At 39.5% G+C, this 18,359-nt stretch overlaps 1 protein-coding gene across 7 annotated transcripts in view; it reads right to left on the bottom strand.

The window, feature by feature from the left end:
• kirrel3b (kirre like nephrin family adhesion molecule 3b) overlaps positions 1-18,359 on the bottom strand; it is a 137,815-nt gene that overhangs the window by 61,528 nt on the left and 57,928 nt on the right. The gene's annotated exons all lie outside the window — the stretch shown is intronic.

The raw sequence follows: 18,359 nt of genomic DNA on the forward strand, positions 1-18,359 counted from the left end.
ACACCAAATTGAAATGTTCCTTCAAGAAGGAATGTGGCACCATTAACAGTAAGGCTTTTTCTGGGCTTTTTGTGAAATCCCCACCCTCCCTACAGTGGAGACAACCATTTGCCTCTCATCCTCTTCAACTATTTGCTTCCCTCGGAGACAGCCTCACCTCGTTCTTCATTGTGAGCTGCTGTGACATTGAAAGAGACCCCTAATCAAAACATTTCTCTTTCTTTCAGATGGCGCACAGACCGGTGAATGAGAGCTGACTCCAGGGGGAGACATATTTGTCCCAATCAGGGCCTCATCTCCCTGTCCCCGCTGGGCGAGTGTTTCATCTCGACAGCCCACTGATGAATCCTCCACTTAGCCTTGATTTGGAGTAGCAGCTCGCCACCGCCAAAGTGCCAGGTTAAATCACAAGTGACAGCGGCCCAGCCATGGCCATTACACAAAGTGCCTTTACATTAATGCATGTAAACCTAACAAATATGATGTGTCTTATCTATTGTCAAGCGAGCTAAGATTACATTTTTGTACCTTCAACGTAGAAGTACATTGTTTTTGTGTACACACCTGAAAATTGCAGCATGGCTTCCTTATTGCAGGTTTTAATAATATTTCAGTGAGATAGACAAAAAGGATTTGACAAATTCCAATTAATTATTTAGTAGCATTTGCCGTCTTTCTTGTTAAATGAGATCTCTGAAAAATCTTTCGTGGAACCAACAGTGTCATGTCGAGGAGTGGAGACAAAAACAGGTTCATGAGGCAAAATTGGAAGTTAATTTTCCCATCACTAACGGAAACTAAGTACATTTTAGCTTCAGTTTTCATTCGTTTTGTTAAAGTAAAATGTGCAGAACTCCGCTATAGGAATAAACTTTTTATTTTTAACATAAATATTAAAACTAGACAAAACGAGAGCAATCATATGAATATGTCACCAAATCGCAAGTGAAGTCATTATCCTTCTAAAGGTTGTTTATTCATACAGGCTCACATATTAGATATCTTGTTAAAACTTGTGACTGGTCCGTGTAATTAACAATAAGATGTAGTAGGCATTGTTTCAACTTATTCCAAAACATAGGCCTAAAAGGCTGCGCATAAATCCTTATTTGGTGTCAAGTTAGTTCATCAATACTTATTTAGACTGTTGAAAAATCTATCCGCTCAAAGCCTTTGTGTATTCATTAGACATTTCACCACCACCTCACAAATGCTACTGCACTGAAGCAGTCACGGCTCTCCGAGAGGTAACAGCTCAGGGGAGGGTTACTGAGCCGTTGTGTCATTTTCAAAGGATGATGGAGGGATTCAATGCGAGACCCACAACATTCATATTTTCCTCTAGTGTCTGCCAAATCAACCTTGGTTAAACGTCAAGAGTGGGATAAATCTATCAGTGCTTTCATTTGCTTTCAATATTTCCACACTCTGGTAAAAAAAAAAAAAAAAGAATAAAAAGGAATAGCTATTTAACAACCTCAGTAGTGCCATTGGGGGACTATTGAACTTAACACCTGTCTGGTTAGTAGGTTGTAAACTGTCAGCAGCTTCTCCCATAAAAAGAGGTAGGTGAGAGTGAAGATCATAAATGTTGAATTTGCCCAGATTTTAGCCATTTGTGCAGGCCATTTATGCTGCATTAGTCAAATATGTACACTAGTGATGAGGAAGGCCCCCTTAGGCTAGGTAACCTCAAATGCTGCAAAGCTGTTTGAATGAGGCATTATCGAGGTGACGAAGAAAGCACTGACATAAAGAAGGAGTCACAGGAACTACTGGCACATAATGGCACACCTCTGCTAAAAGGACACTATCACAAACAAGGATAAAGAGATCCATTTCAGTCTGTGAGATGCCATTATACATGCCAACAGAGAGCTAAGCATGCACTCTATTTTTAAGTGCATATGAGGCAGTAAGCAGGCAATAACTGCTCTAATTTGATCTGAATCCCCCCAAAAGCCGTTCTTGGGCATTTGTCCTTAAATGATTTTCAAGAGAGTTGTAGAAAATGTCTCTTAAGCGGTGAAAATGAGAAGGAACTATTGCGCGTTTTAAAACGGGTATGTGATTTTTATAATAGGCAAGTGCACCGGATGAAATTGACTGCCTGCACAGTCTGTACATCACGGACGGGCCCTGAGTTAAAAGCACAGCGGCATATCCTCTGTTCCTCTCCCAGACTTCCATTTTTACAGCAGTACATTATCAAGCTCCAGACAGCCCACAGCGCATCACATCCCCCCTCCGCCCCGAATACCCAACATCCCCAGTCGCCTTGGACGTGCTTTCACACTCACTGTCACCCCGTACACAACACCTCTTTCATGGAAATTTCTCAATCAAAGCTTCATTTGCATTCCAAAGCAGCACTATACAGCCGAGCAGAGGACATAAAATCACATCTGCCTTCATATAAATAAATGGCGGATTCAGAAAATGGTGTAAAAATGATGTAAAAGCGAGAGCTGGCAGAGGACTAAGCTTGACATATTTTATGCCATTTACAGTACATTAGCAAACGCCATCAAAGTGCACAGCTGTGTGAGGCACAGCAGTCATAGGATTTAGGGCGACTTAGGGCAGTAATATAAATGGGAGGGTAACGATAGGAAAAGGTTTGCCAGAAATAATGTGGGCAAAAGGCCCAGAAACTAATTGAAAGAAAAAAAAAATCAACAATTTGTAATTCTGTTTTTTTAAACAGTCATTTATCAAATGACCTATGGTACATGGAAATCTACTCATCAGTAGAAGTAGAACTTCAAGAGCTATAAATCATCCTCTTGGCAAACAAATAAAATCAATTTAGTTTATAAACAGAGGAAACACAGTTTTAGTTTTTGGAACCTAAACAATAAATAAATAAATGGAAATCTTAAAGTGAGTCCTGTGGAGCAGCTGAGTGGATGTGTAATAGCCATGAGTCCCCTTGGCTCACAGTAGGAAAGCTCTGAAATCTTTCCCAGTGGGTTCTCCAATTACTCCTGCTTCCTCCCACAGGAAAAAAAAAAAAGTATAAATAATACTTTTTATATAGTATAGATATAAATATAGTAGTATATATATGATTTATGTGGCGGAAAACAATATGGAATCAAAAATGTGACACAGGTAAAATATTTTATGTTATGACCTTCCGCCAAACGATCGACTCCAACCTCATTTTCTGTCAACCTTCTTCAAAAAGGGAGTTTCATTTTTACTTTTCGGAAAGACTATAGCAATGGGAATTAGGAAATTTATCACAAAAGAGTCACAAAACTTTTTCTTTTGATGTTGTCATTCTTGCACGCATTGTACACGTATTGGTGGGCGAGCAGATCCGAGCCGGCTGCTTGCTTGCTTTTTAGTGCTGCTCAGTCACACGGCAGACGGCGGTGGGTGTGGGGTAGGGGTTATTAAATTGCGCCTGCTTGGCACTGAGACTGAAGCAGCAAGCCCGGCAACATTGCTACCACCTGTTTGACGAGACTACAGTTGTGCATACTAGACTGGAACGAAACCACTGTATTGATCTCATCACAATACAACCTTGATACCGACTTGATATTCATATTATTTGTCTTTGGAATGATCCACCCAAAGATTATTGTGTTGCTGAACAGGATGAATCGCAAAATTGAAGTGTCAAGTTCGGGACACAGCTCTGGCCCGCCACCTTATTTTGCATGCCCCCCCCCCCCAACAAATATGATTTGTCTACTTTATGGTTTTTGTTGAATGGCTCTGTTCTTTTCAATTTGGCAGAAAATGATGAAAACGTTCAACATATACGTATGTCTTACAAGTGAAATTTCAGGATTAATTTAAAATTTACTGTAGACTTTACAGGTGAAATTAATTTGACCTCTCTAAACTTTTGAAGGCGCCTGTCCAACTGTTCAATATTTCATTAAGTATCTTAGAATTTTTACTTCTTTGCCTTTCTGTGAATTTTCCAAGTGAATCCCCAGGCCCCATGGGAATGTCTTTACCGCCTGAGCTACTGACACCCCTTGCGGTACTTGTAATAGAAAGGTTCAACCACACATTGACTGTTGCACCGGTGTCAATCAGTGTCAACACAACCAGGCTGGACAGGGACGATCCCGTAATTTGTACAGTGATGGGGAATCAGAGCCAGAATAGAGAAGTCGTCAGCGGATCATAGCAGAGGCTTGATGCCGAGGTTCAGGTACCTCTAATCTCAGGTTAGTGTCTCCCAGCTCTCTTACTCTCCCCTGGTGCAATTCGACACATCTAACAACTCAGCAGTCTAGTTATTTGACTCTATAGACATAAAAAGAGCCCCGTTCGAAACCGCTTATCTCCCTTTTTTAAACCCCCCTTGAACCCTCTTCTTTTTTTGCCAACAGCAATGCCTGAGGCCATAATTCAGATCCCAGTGGTGTAAGAGCTTTGAACCCCGATACTGTTCCCTATGCTACCTCTACAATTTTACCCAAAAATATTTCTACCATGTGCAAACTAATTTCAATATGTCTGGCATGTAAATTGCCAGAAGTCATTCTGCAGTTATGGAGTTGATGTTAGCGGCTTTGTAAATGAACTCCATAGTCTTTACATGAGGAAGTGACTGCTTTCACACACACATGACATGCAGTTTTATTCAAGTCCTGTCTAATTGGATATCTGACTTTTTTTCTCATAATAATATTCTGACATTGCTTTGAAAAAATAAAATAAAGAGTTAAAAAAAACACTGATCTCTATATTTATATTTTCTAATTTTCCATTATCAATTCTTAGCCAAATTTGTTTCTCATTTGGAAATCTTGGGCGGTCACAGTCAACCGATGATTAGGCTCATGGACACCTTTGGACTTAGTCTTAATTAGCTCATTGGGTATAAAAACACATTAAGGCAGAACACAGAAGCCGAGAATAAGTCATTGAAAAAAAAACAGACAATTCCAGTTGCGAGAATGAGCCCTCACTCAAGATTTATAATCCCAGATTATATTACATGAAACTCCTGTTTGAACAACTTTGTGAGCCAAAGCAGGTGCCGAAAAGTACTTACTCAAGTTTTCACACGTCGAGGTCTTTTTGTCATTTTTCACTTTTACTGGACAGTTCCAGTGTCCTCCCGCATGAGCTTGTTTTTTTTCCTGAACTGCACTCATCGAGTTAACCTTGCTTATAACCTTTATCTGGAGTTGCCTGGTTAGTCCCAGATTTTGTAGCATTCCTGGGCAGGATGCCAGTTGAGAACTCAGGAAAAATAAAACTGCAAGGCTCCCACACAGGCATATGTTGAAACTGCCTTCCCAGCCCAGCAACATGTAGATATAACATGACCTCAATGGATAGGCTCTTTTGTTGTAATAAATGGAGATAATGTTAGGATATTAAAGGTCAGGTTAAGTGCGATAGGCTTGACAATGTAACCTTTAACAAACGAGTCCTCACTGTGAAGACATCCCACTGTTACCACACAGAACATGTCAGAATACTTGCACTGATAAAAGACCACTTACTTAAACTGTGCTAAGTAGGCTCACTCTAGTGGTACGTCAACAAATTATTCTCCTAGTCGCTCAGTTGTATTTAACTTTTTAGTGGAGTATGATAGCATTTCATCTTAAAGAACTGTTTCTAAATATTTATTGGGGCACATTTTTCATTGAACTAATTTGTACTCCTTTTATCAACAACGAATTCATCTGCCCCATTTTACAGTGGTTTATTGGAATAAAACCCGTGTACTTATGATGAACACTTTGGCCTACTACGCAAATATGTTTTACTTGGTCATGATGGTGGCAATTTTTTTAAACCATTTTTTGATGTAGTACTATGGGTAAAACATTCGAGAAGCACTACTCTACGATCGTGAGTTAGTTTCAAGGAATTTAACAGCATTAATCAGCAAACTGACAACACCCACCTTGAAGAGAAAGAACATCATTGTAACAAGTATGAATTCTGTATCAGTTCTCTTTTCACAACCAAATAATTGCTAAACTAGACTGACAGAAGGCCATTAACAGTAAATAAAATAAATGTGAGCAATTTTCAAATCTTACAGCATGATACCGACTTGACTAAGCTTGACTAGTCTAGTCCCCTTAGCCTGTGAGGAACACATAATTCGTATAACTCACCTTAACTAAATTTCCCCCAACACAGTCACGTCAAGGAAAATTAAATCCTAAATTCAAAAATAGGAAACATCAATCTCATCTCTAAGAATATACCAGAGCATGACTTTCTCAACACAATGTGAAAATCAAGTGCCAAACAGTGCCTTGAATGTCACCATCTTTCCAGTCCTAATCCTGTTACAGATGCATTTATTGATCAGTATTAATCCTATCAAAGGCTGTGTGCCTAAAAACACAAATACACACATACAAAAACACATTTTGTCCATGGATGTGTGCTTGCGTATGTGTTCGGAGATTTGAAGGTTGTTTGTCGTGCTGAGTGGCAGACAAAAAACAAACCTTGAGAAGTTGAAATAACTTGATTGTTTATGTGGATTACATTGTCTTGTGTGCACGGAGGAATCCATTATTGCAGTGCTGCTGAAAGAAAAGCATCTTGATAATCACAGGATATTTGCTAAATAGTTATGGTTTCACAGAGCAAGGACTGTTTCAACTGTCCTATGATATTTGGGTGATTTGAGTCAATCAATTATTCAGCCGAATTTGAAATTTCTATATAAATGTTTCTTTTTCAGAAAATACGCAGTAGTTACGCCATCTGTTGGCATTGTGACATTGAAAGCTATGTCTGACAAAATTGAACATTTCATCTAAAGACGTAAGAGATGCAAACTTTTTTTTTTCTGTTCTTCCTTCTGACCTTCTCCAAGTACATCATTTGTTATCGTTCACACAAAAGTCCCCCTACTCCAATGTCTTCAAAGTGATTTTTTTCCCATGATGTGACGGATCAAGAGAATTTCAGAAAAGTAACAAAGTAATCCAGTGACCTCATTTTATGCTGCAAGCCAGCAAATGAGCCCTAAGCAAACTGGCTTTTTAGACTGTTCTAATTGAGCTTTGACACTGCTAATGAAAGACTGACAAAGATGAAGACAGAGATATTACACCTACTCATTATTTACTAGCCATTTAGCAGGAAAGCATGATTAAAAATAAGCAAATGAAATGGAGTGAGAAGAGTGATGCTGTCATGGAGATATCTAGATTTGATTTGCTTTATGTTAGTCTTGCACGGTGACAAAACAGATGGTAGGCAAATAAATAAAGATATAGGGTAAGGCAAACAGGGATTTTAGTGAGACTACAAAACCTGAAATATAATCATGCCATTAAGTAAATGTTAATTAATGTTTTAATGTTATTATAATTCATGTTGATGTGATACTGTATCTAGTGACCAGTCCAAGGTGCATCCCTCTCTCAAACTCTGCTGTTAAAGGTTCCATCTCATTTGTGATCCTAAACGGTCTGAAATGGTGAAAAAGAAATAATAAAGAAAGGTAATCGTGTCCATTGGGTAGCATTAATGGCATTGCATTCGACCGCTTTCAACTTTGAAATTTACAATTCACCTTGGGCTAGTAAATTGAAGTGGATTGGCTTAATTGAGATGTGATACAGATTATAGTAGCAGTGTGTTTTTAAAATATTACTCAAAACTTGATTTGACTATGACCTTCCGTTCCGTGGGATAGTGGGAAAGTAATTTTGATTTCTTTGTGTGTCTTGGGATGTGAAGAAATTGACAATAAAGCAGACTTTGACTTTGACTTTTTGACCTTAATAGTGCTTGGACTGAGTAAGTACCAATATTTCAGCACCAGGCAACTGTGTAACCCCTTCACTATGACTTCCAAAGGTCAACAGTGCCTTGACTATTTGAGCTGTCACAAATGAACCAACCAAGGCAAAGCACATCCTTTGGAAACAAAGTGGTATGCAAAGATCAAATCCATCCGTCCGTCCATCCATCCATCCATTTTCTGAACTGCTTCATCCTCACAAGGGTTGCGGTAGGCGGGGTATACACTGAACTGGTCGCCAGCCAATCGCAGGGCAAGATAACATCCATTTCAGCATAATTAATGGTTAACCCTTCCTCCACAAAACATTGGTGGATGATAAACAAAGTATTCTCTATCCGCTTTCTTCACACTCACAAGACCATCCGTCATTTTGCCTCACTGTTTGGTTGCACGAGACAAGGACAAGGGATTTAGAATGAAATCATAAAGGACACTTAGATTGCTTTTACACGGAAGAGGGAATCCCATATATCACAGCCCATTGTGTGTGCATTTCCAGGAAATAGCTTGATTCTTACGCTATAATGAATGGATGATCTCACCGGCTATCTCTTTGTCCCCAGCTCAGAACCACGACGGATATGGGAAAGAAGATGGCGGCAAACTCTAATGGCCTTAACTGTATTATGCTGCTGATTGGGATACAATTCATATGGAAATGTTCATTCAATCCATAATCCTAAACAAAACATTGTGCTCTTCTTCAGAAATTCATAATCCTACCTAAATGCAAAGGGAAAAACGATCATGAACGTGACTGTTTAGTGTCTATAACAGCTGAGCTATTGACTGGAGTTCCATGCGCCTGTTTTCCATTTGAGCCAACTGATCTCTAAAATGTTGGTTTGTCTCAGCACAAAGGGACTGTAACAAGTCATCTAAAGGTGGGATTGGATGACCGGGAAGACCGTGAAATACGTTTATAGTAAAAAAGGCAAAGTGTAGTCAGCGCCAGAGATAAACTCATCTCTGATCTTTCGTGACAATATGACTTGGCATTTTGTCAGGAGAACTCCATACTGATGAAAGAGTGCATAAATAAAGGATGCAGAGAGGATGTCAGCCAGTGACAGAGGTGTGGAAGAGACAGAATGGGAAAGAAGGGATGCAAGGAAGACGAAGCACAAGCGTGAACTGTTTGGACACCTCTGGCTAGATTCCCTTACCCATTACAGAATCTGGATCTGACTTCACATGTCATTAGCGGCAGTGTAAATCAGCAATTAAGTACACAAATGAAGAAATGTCAGCTATTACCTGGAGCACAACAGGGTAGCAGACGTTGCCACAGAGCATTCTGGCACAGCCAGGACACCTCATCTAACAGGCATGCAGCAACCCACACATATTTAAGTGTTGCCAACATTGACAAACGCGCACGCGCGCACGCACGCACGCAAACACACACACGCGCACACAATAGGGTCTCCACTCACAGTTGAATGAGCTGTACTTTACGGTCTCAGGCAACAGGATGGTGCTAAAACTTGGAGCGCAACCACAGCGTTTTAAGTATTTGAGAGTAAATCACATCAACTGCTGACAAAAGAAAATAAAGTATGGCAAAAATGCACTTAATGTGCTGTGTTGGGTTAAACACAATCCCAGTAATAACTCACGTAGTGCAGATGTACTTTTCTGTTTACCTATTACGTGCTCTCACCAATAGACCTGAGCAAAGATTATTCAATAATAGCAATAATTTTGCTAAAACAATTTCACCCCGCCCCGCCCCCCCCCCAAAAAAAATCTAAATCACTGTGGTGGCATGACCCAGGGAAAAGAGCTACACTACTGTTCAAAAGTTTGGGGGTCACCCAGACGATTTTGTGTTTTCAAAATTGCGCAAGGGTGTTAATTCTAATCACCCATTAGCCTTCTAATACATTAGCATATTGGACCATTAGAACACTGGAGGGATGGTTGTTGGAAATGGACCTTTATACACCTATGTAAATGTTGCATTAAAAAAACAGACGTTTGCAGCTAGAATTGTTATTTACCACATTAACAATGTATAGCTTGCATTCCTAATTACTTTAATCTTATCCTCATTGAAAAATAGCAATTTTATTTTAATTTTAAAAATAAGGATATTTCTAAGTGACACCAAACTTTTGTATGGTAGTGTAGATTTATATTGATATATTTTTCCACCATTTGATCATTTGTGATCATTATTATCCAAATTACATATACTGTATTTGGCCTTGGAGTTTTTTTTGTTTGCTTTACTGAGTGCCATTCTGTTGAATTGCTGTCATTTGAGTTGTTCTCATTAAGCAGCCACCCAAACAGAGGCCCCTCTTATCTGCAGGCACTCCAGCTAAGATCCAGAATACATAAAAAAACAACACTGCAACTACTTTTGCAGATTCACCTTGTGAACAACTTTGCAGCATTAGTACATGATAAGATCTGACATGAACCCTCGGTGACCTACATTTATTTTTTTGTCCAATGTTGCATTTGCATGGTGATGGATATATAGGATGCTACAAATGCTTTAACATGGTAAGATGGAAGCATTCAACTTCATCTTGAAGTGCTACCCTCCAGCGATATGCTTACTGTAATGCAAGTGATTAAAGCAAACAGCTGCCTTAGCCATGGGGGAGTACGTGTGAGTGTAGACTCCACATATTTGGGTGTGAAAAGTGTGAGTAGTGACGTTAACATTCAGTGTTGATGCAAGCATGCAAATGTGGCTACCTTTACAATAACCCTTTTAAAACCTGGATAATTGCATTATTTAGGTTTTTAAAGTCCATGTAAAAGTGCGCAGACACCCAAATATGCCCTTAATCGGGATTTCAAAATTCCAAATAAGAACCCCGAATTACCCCCTTTATAACCCAAATATGAAAGAAATATGAATATATGTGAAAAAAACTCAGATTGTGGTGATGTCAATGAGCTCGACTTTAGTGGTCTTCATCCAATCATTAAAATTTTCATAATCATATCTTCTATGTAGGTTAAATTTACTGATAATTGACATTGCATACAATCGATGCTAAATGGTGAATGCTACAGTAAGTTATTTTGTAAAATATCTTAAATCAAATCTGAAAATCTACACTTCAACATCGTCTATAGCATTGCGGCAGTACAAATTCATAAAAGCTCCGTCAATGTCCAAATTGTATTTGCAAATGTCGTTACTTCTTGCAAATTAAAAAGTAGAGCGGAATGAATAGCTTGCTGACTGCAGCCTCTCCTTTGCACCTACAGCAGATGCATTCCATTTAGGGAGCAGAAAGCTGGAAGGGCCAAGAGACGCTCGGGATACTTAGAAGGATGAGGGCAGACAACCACCATGCTGCTCAAGGCAGCAGCTCCCTACATAGGGATGCATTTTTCAGGCCAAGCCTGGCAGCAAGTTTACACTGCAGCCCCCAAACACATGACAAGCGTGCCATGCAGTATCCCAGCTGGAATAGGAGGAGATCTTTTAGTCCTTTCATGAAAGGGATGAAATGTCCCCAAAATAAACTGCCTATTTTACTATTCTCCATCTCTTTCACGTAAATACAAATTCAGCTGAGTAAGCATTGATGCCTGAATGACTTTTAACCTTTGCCTTTCTATTTCCATGCCTTTTGTCTTTACTATCTGGGGACATTCCAGTAGCTTTGCAAGAAGGATTGCAAGCTTCTGGCTCTATAGACAAAGTGTAGGAGTCTGACTGCACCCCGGAACGTTCAGTGAAATCATCTTCTTCAACCCTAGCAGCAAGAAGCACACACAAAAGGGGTTAAGAAGATGAGCTTAAGGGCTGGCTGCTATCTACCACAACCCCCCCCACTACTAAAACAGGGCTTTGTATGCTAATGAAACTCAGTGGATGAGCAATGGCAGTCAGGAGACAAATGTGTGGGGCATTAAATCACGCCACCCGTAGCATTAAAGAATGATAATAATGGAGAACACAGACATCTCAAGTTATTGATGTGCGTTTTATGACATGCATATTCAAAAGAGAGTGACACTAATGTCTACCCTGTGGCACAGTGAGAAGACACATTAGAGACAGCAAGTTGCTGTTCATTTATTTACAAATCAAAAAAAGGGAGGGCAATGATTTGTTGGGGTGGGGTGGGGGTGGAGAAAACACACTATGCGAATTGGAAAAATAAATCAAACATTACCACAGAATTAACACACTGCACAGGGTGGTCATTTCAGTTTTAACCTAGGAGAGCAGTTTTGGATTTGAAAAGATGACGTCTCTATCACTGTTGCTCGAAGGAAGGGAGAGCTTAAATTGGAGCAGTTTCTCTTCAGCTCTCCCATAGTCTGATTGTTGGAGAGTGTGGTTAGAAGAGCCTGGTGCCTCAGGTGCTGCCATGTCACAGTTGGGCTCAGATGGATCTAAGCCACCATTTGCACTGTTGGCAATACTTTGCCTCCATATGCTGTCGAGTGGACAGGGAGTGGGATGCTCAGCTGGCCTTGTGGAGTGAGTCAGGGGGACTAACTGCAGATTTACTCTTTCTTTGTTTTGGATGGCCTTGAGACAGTCCTGGCAGTTTGTTGAATCCCATAATCACCCAAAAAGGAGAAGGGGGGGGGGGGGGAAACAGACTCGCAACATTGATGGCTCTAGTTGGCAATGGGTTGGCAAAAAGATGTGACGAGGTACCCAATTTGATTTTCATGGTCGGTGTACAGTGGGACCTCTACTTACGAACATAATTGGTTCCTAAATTAGTAGGAGAAATTTTCAGGAACCGAAGGGACACGGGTTTGCAATTTAATAAAAAGAGAAAGTTAATAAGCAGACATTTAAGGCCACCGCAAGCATTGTTGCTGTTTTAATTTTTTCACTGCAGTCATTTTACATGAAAAAGTAAAACAAATCATAAAAAACAGATATCAGTTGCCAATATTTTGACTGAGGTGTTTGTCTCTTTTCCCAGCTGATACTATCTCAACACCTATCACTCGTCTTCAGACATTCAGTAGCACAAAAAAGTTTCCAACTACTCTCTACTTGTCTTTTTCTACATCCTCCAGCTGCATATTCTGACACTGAGGTCATGAAACAACCAGTTTTCGATTCCTTAGCTTCTGTGTATTTGAACTGCGCAGCCCAAATTCCCAAAGTTTCACCTGTAAGATTTTGAGCAAAACCCAGGTTGAGCAAGGATCAGGCATCGTGACCTCGATACGCTGTAATGTTTCATCAACTTGTTTGTGTGCACTCGGTCAGCGGGTGGGAAAATAGAGAGAGGATCGTTAAAAGCATATGAGTGGTCTCATAAGAGACACAGGGTCAGGCTTTTAAAAATGAAAAGAAAAAAAAAGCCATGCTTTTATTTACTTAACCTTTGGCTATGAGAAAAAGCAATCAACATCTTTTCGATAGGCATTGCTCTGTTTTCCATTGGCTACGGTTGCTCGGAAGTTCCACATTTTTGTGTATTTGTTCTGCATCGCTTGAACATTTTATGCGCTCCCATTTACTCCATGCAAACTTGTTATCACATGGCTGTGTCAGAATGTGGAAGCATAGTTGGTTGTTAGACAGAATAATGGGGCCAAACACTTAATGGGTGGGAAAGGGTGACAGTAAACAGCAAATGAATGTGCTGCCTGATGGCTTTTAAAAAGTCATTATCACATCATACCCAGCTAGCAGGCTGTGAATATTTAGCCAATGTGGGGACAAACAAAATTAAAAAAAAAAAGCTTGGAAAAGATTGACAATATCAACACAGAAGCATTTTGTTTTTGAGTCAAGTTAAAAGCGCTAAATGAGTGTGGATGTTGTCCCAAACAAGTTAAAGACGCATTACCAGCCTGTTTTTGTAGACTAACAAAATCTAGATTACTAACTAATCTGTTTAGTATTAAATATACATTCTAAATGATTATTGTTTGTCTTTATTTTAGGGGTGAAATCATGAGTGAAGGTTGTGTAGTAAACAGTCAATATTGTTGTGATATTATGGTCTTCTGTTTAGCCATCTGCACTTCTTTCCTTCGAACTTAAAAGTGGCAAGTGCAATTACACGGGTGGTCCAGCAAATTGGTTGGAGAACCTTGACTGGTCAATGGTGACCAGTTGGATGGGTTTTGAGAATATCTTGTTGGGAATTATTTATCCTGCATTAATCGGAAGGTCATTATTTATAGACAGGAGTCATAGCTGCCACCACATGGAGGTCAAAGCGGTTGGAGAGAGATATAATGAGTAGACACTTCAGATTAACGGGGGTCTGTGTCAACTGTAGGAGAAAAAGGAGGAAATACATGTTCAATGACAAAAAGGTTTGCTCTAATTAACAAAAGTGACTGCGCCTGGATGGACAGACAGTAATCGGGTTTGGAAGGATGAGGGGGAGAATGAGGACACAATGACCTGTGGGGGGGTGTTGAGAGATGGGACGACGGCCATGCAGACCCACCTCCTAACAGTGCATCAAGGACTCCTTGGTGTGCTGACATCTAAAAGATGCCATGCTGAGTTTTTTTTCTTTGATAATCTTTTATAACCTTTTGTTTGGTTTGCAAGATAATTCAGGTTGCAAATGAGCAGGTAACCACTTTCATGTTAGTTGTACTAAATTCATCTTGTTTTTCCTTTTTAATCACTTCACTGGTTCTTTTATGTCAAACAAATTATTTTAGGTGCATTACCTGACATGTTTCGGTGGCTCCTTCCGCCTTCATCAGAGTGTCCTTTCATGTTATTTTTCTGCTATTTTCTGATTTTTCCAGTTTTTTTCCTCGACATTTTCCTCCATTCTCCATCGAGAACATAAAATGCAGATTCATCAGCCTTATTGTCAGGCACCAGCAGGTTAACAAGTAAATTCTAAATGAGAATTTAGATTTTACAAATGGCAAGTGCCCATCATGACAGCTGGACTGGACACTAATGACATCTGGAGGGCAAAACAAACAATCATGATTCGAGACGATTTGCAGTTTTAGATCATCATAAAGGTGTTACTTTAAGTAATTTAGTGAAGTATAAAATCAGTTCTACAATCACTCTTGGTGTAAAATGTTTCATTTCCTCAGACAGATGCAGTCTCTCCCAGTCTTTACAATCGGTAATTGCATCCACGTTGTTCCTCCCTTTGTTGTTACTTTTGGTTTTTACTCCAATTTTACATCTATGAACACAGTTCGGAACTCCTTTCAAAACTAAAATCCCCCTCATTTAGCTGATGTCAGTTCGGAACTCCTCTCAAAACTAAAATCCCCCTCATTTGTAGGTAGGCCTCATTTGACACCTGCTTCATCGTTTGCAATTAGGCATTATGGGATGTAATTGGCCATCTGCCTTTGCCATCTTGTTCTCCTGGAGAGGGGCCATGTTGTTCCCCCGCAACACTTGAGTTGCCTGTGTTCTCAGATGACCTTTACAAATAGTGCAACAACAAGTACCAGGAATGCATCCCTTCAACGTTTGTTACTGTAATACAACAACTCAGATATTATATACAGCCACACAACTAAATAATATATCACACGATTTACTATGATTGGATTGTAGTCTAAGTCTTAAAGCAATTTACTGGCTTGAACTTGAGCTTTAATGCTAAGGGCTTTTTTTATTATTATTTTTAAGTGTTTTATTTTTAGATGGTAAATATGGTGGTGACCAATTATTGCAGGCATTGAAAAAGAGTGATTTCAGGGTACATATACACATTGTCTCCTCATTTATGCTCAACAGTAGTGACTCTCTTGGCAGGTATTGTAATTGCTCTTTTTCTTGCTGTCAGTCACAGTTAACGCTCTTCGTAGCTATTCCCACTTTTAGCCCCACCTGTGCCCCGTCATCAGCTCGCCGTGATGACAGACACCACATTCCTGATGACAGGGAAGAAAATCTTGAGTGGCAGAGGCTTTCATTACTTCACTGCTGTCACTCATGCTGCCTGGCCAGTGGGAACAAGTGTTTCCCTTCAGTTTTTTTGTTTCTGCCCTGTTGGTCCTTAACGTTGACATTGAGGAATTGTCCACAGGTGTTGGTTTCTCAAATGCCTGCTGTCAATGCTTGCATTATTAAGTCCAGTCTACAGGTCACAGTGGAAAGTCCATGTTGAAATAATCAAAAGTACCGGTTTCTTTAGTAGCATATATTTGGTGCATTGTTTGGGTTCCGGCATCCATCTATCCATTTTCTGAGCTGCTTGTCCTCACGAGAACGCAGGGGGCACCCTGAACCGGTTGCCAGCCAAATTGTAGGATACACAGACAAACAACCATCCACACTCACATTTACGAGCAATTTGGAGGCAATCGGCTTACAATGCATGTTTTTGGAATGTGGGAGAAAACTGGAGTACCCTAAGGAAACCCACAACCACTGCACTGTGAGGCGGATGTGCTCAACCGTGATTTCCAGCATACCAAGACAAAGTAGACACCTCCGCTCCTTTTTTTACAGCGTAAATTCAAAGCCAAAGATAATACATCATTCCAGAGAATAATAAAGCAGTCCTTAACTTTTTTTTTTTTTTAATGGAGAGTTTTGTTGCTTGATGCCAGCAGTCAATTTTGCACTTTGGATGCCAAGGGATACATAAATGCCCAGAAGAACACACCAAGCCGTGCAAGCCAGCTGACTTCTCATTGATTCGTCTCATTTTTCTAGGTTAGATCGAATCAATTCATTTTGACATAAATACTAGCTAAACAACTCCAGGCTGAAGTGAATCGAAGAGAATAGTTTTGCACGGCATGTTAAATAAACCCAAACAGCTTGTTAAGTATATCTGTAATTTCTTTCCCACAATTAGGTGCTTCACATGAACATAATCCTCAGGTTAAGATAGAAAGCCAGGTTTGTACTTGAATACGTTAAATTATCCTCAGAACACAAGACAGATCTTTGTGCTTACGTCAATCGTATATGTTGCTGAACTGCTCTTTTCACTTAATAAAAATATTGTTTCAGGAGTTTATGTCAAATGTTTTTTTCCCCAAATAGTATCTTGGGAACACACACACACAAGCTGACATTTTTACACTTTGTAGTCTATGAATAACAGTTCCAAAATTAAAGACACACTTTAAAATAGTCTTTTTTAAGTAACCCAGGTTTAGTAACAAAAAAAAACAGTGAATACGTTTCTGAGATGTTGAGTTTGAAATTTCTGAACATATTGAGTTTTGACCCCCAAATAATTAGTGTTGCCTTTATCTTTCCCTCACGTACATGCAGTTAATCCTCCTACTTACCACTCTCATCATGAGCACTAAAACAATGACCCATTTTGCCTTTCACATCCACATGAAGTATTCATAATAAACAGTTAAATCTTTATTTTTCTGAAGCTGCTAAACATCGTGTCTTATATGTATTAAACAGCTGCTTAATTTGATGACAATGAATATTATTCATTTTAATTTCATGTGAAATTAATTTCATATTTTTCGGCTAACCGTTGTGTTGCAAATATATTGATCAGGCTCAAGCTTCTGTTCAGAACAAGTTCCCTGTTTCCACTCATCCCTGTTTCATGCTTCCATGGTTGTAAGGGTGCCAGCATTGAGTACATCCTGCAACAGAGGTTGGAGTCATCTGGTTTCTTTGCCACCATGACAAAACATGACAGATGTGTTTGGGCAGTAGAGTACCAGACCTGTCACGCAGCATTAGGTTTACATGGTTATGAGAGGAAATCACAGGGTGTTCTCACAAAGGGAGTCCAATCATGAACATGGCGCCACTGAGGCAAGTGGACATCTAAGCTGTAACTTTTAATCTTGTCGATTCACTGTCACAGTTGGAGAGGATTTTGGTATCTGTAGTGAATAGTAGTAGATTGAGATATTTTACCACAAATTAGTGCCATGTAATAATAAGAGAGGATAATAGACCCGAAATTCTAATAAATCATTAATTTATCTAGACACCTATTCAGGCCACGTTTGGCGAGCTGACACATGTGACAGGTATACTAAAGCAGCTTATCATGCTCAATTCTTATCATCTACTCAAACTATCAGCGAAACACAAGGCGAACAATTGTCGATAAAAATCTCCCAAGATGATTCCTCCCGAAAAATGCAGCGTTTGATCAATTATGGAATGGAATAATGAATGTTGTGAAGGGCCCTTTGTTCTCATACTTGCCAGTAAAATTAGTCCTCAGACATCCCACATGCTCCATAAAAGAGCTGACTTGGACTTTATTAATGAATCACCTTTTGTCCCTGTTATCTGCTCACCTGTGGTCAGTTTTACAGAATGGCAATTACCCCTGATAGCGATTAGAACAAAGGATAATGTCAAAAAAGACATGACTTTGTGAGCAACCTTGGAAAGTGGGTGTTTGATCTTCATAAAACTGTCATAATAAGCACATGCAGATACAAGTGAGGTTTCTTCCTCACGTCCTCACGTGAAGAACTAGACTCACGATGAAACTCTTGAACCAACCTATTGTGAAATTAAATACAGTTATTGGCGAACAAATAAACATTACTGTTGATGTCCAATTTCCTTCTATAACCACAATGGTGTCTCTAAAAAGATCATAAACATCTATTGTAAATTTACTAATGTGATCAGGGTATAGATTATTTTTAAAATGTGAATAAAATATGGTCAAAACAAAAAAGGAAT

The sequence above is a fragment of the Syngnathus acus genome, chromosome 13 (genome assembly GCF_901709675.1).
Source record: "Syngnathus acus chromosome 13, fSynAcu1.2, whole genome shotgun sequence".
Classification (NCBI taxonomy): domain Eukaryota; kingdom Metazoa; phylum Chordata; class Actinopteri; order Syngnathiformes; family Syngnathidae; genus Syngnathus; species Syngnathus acus.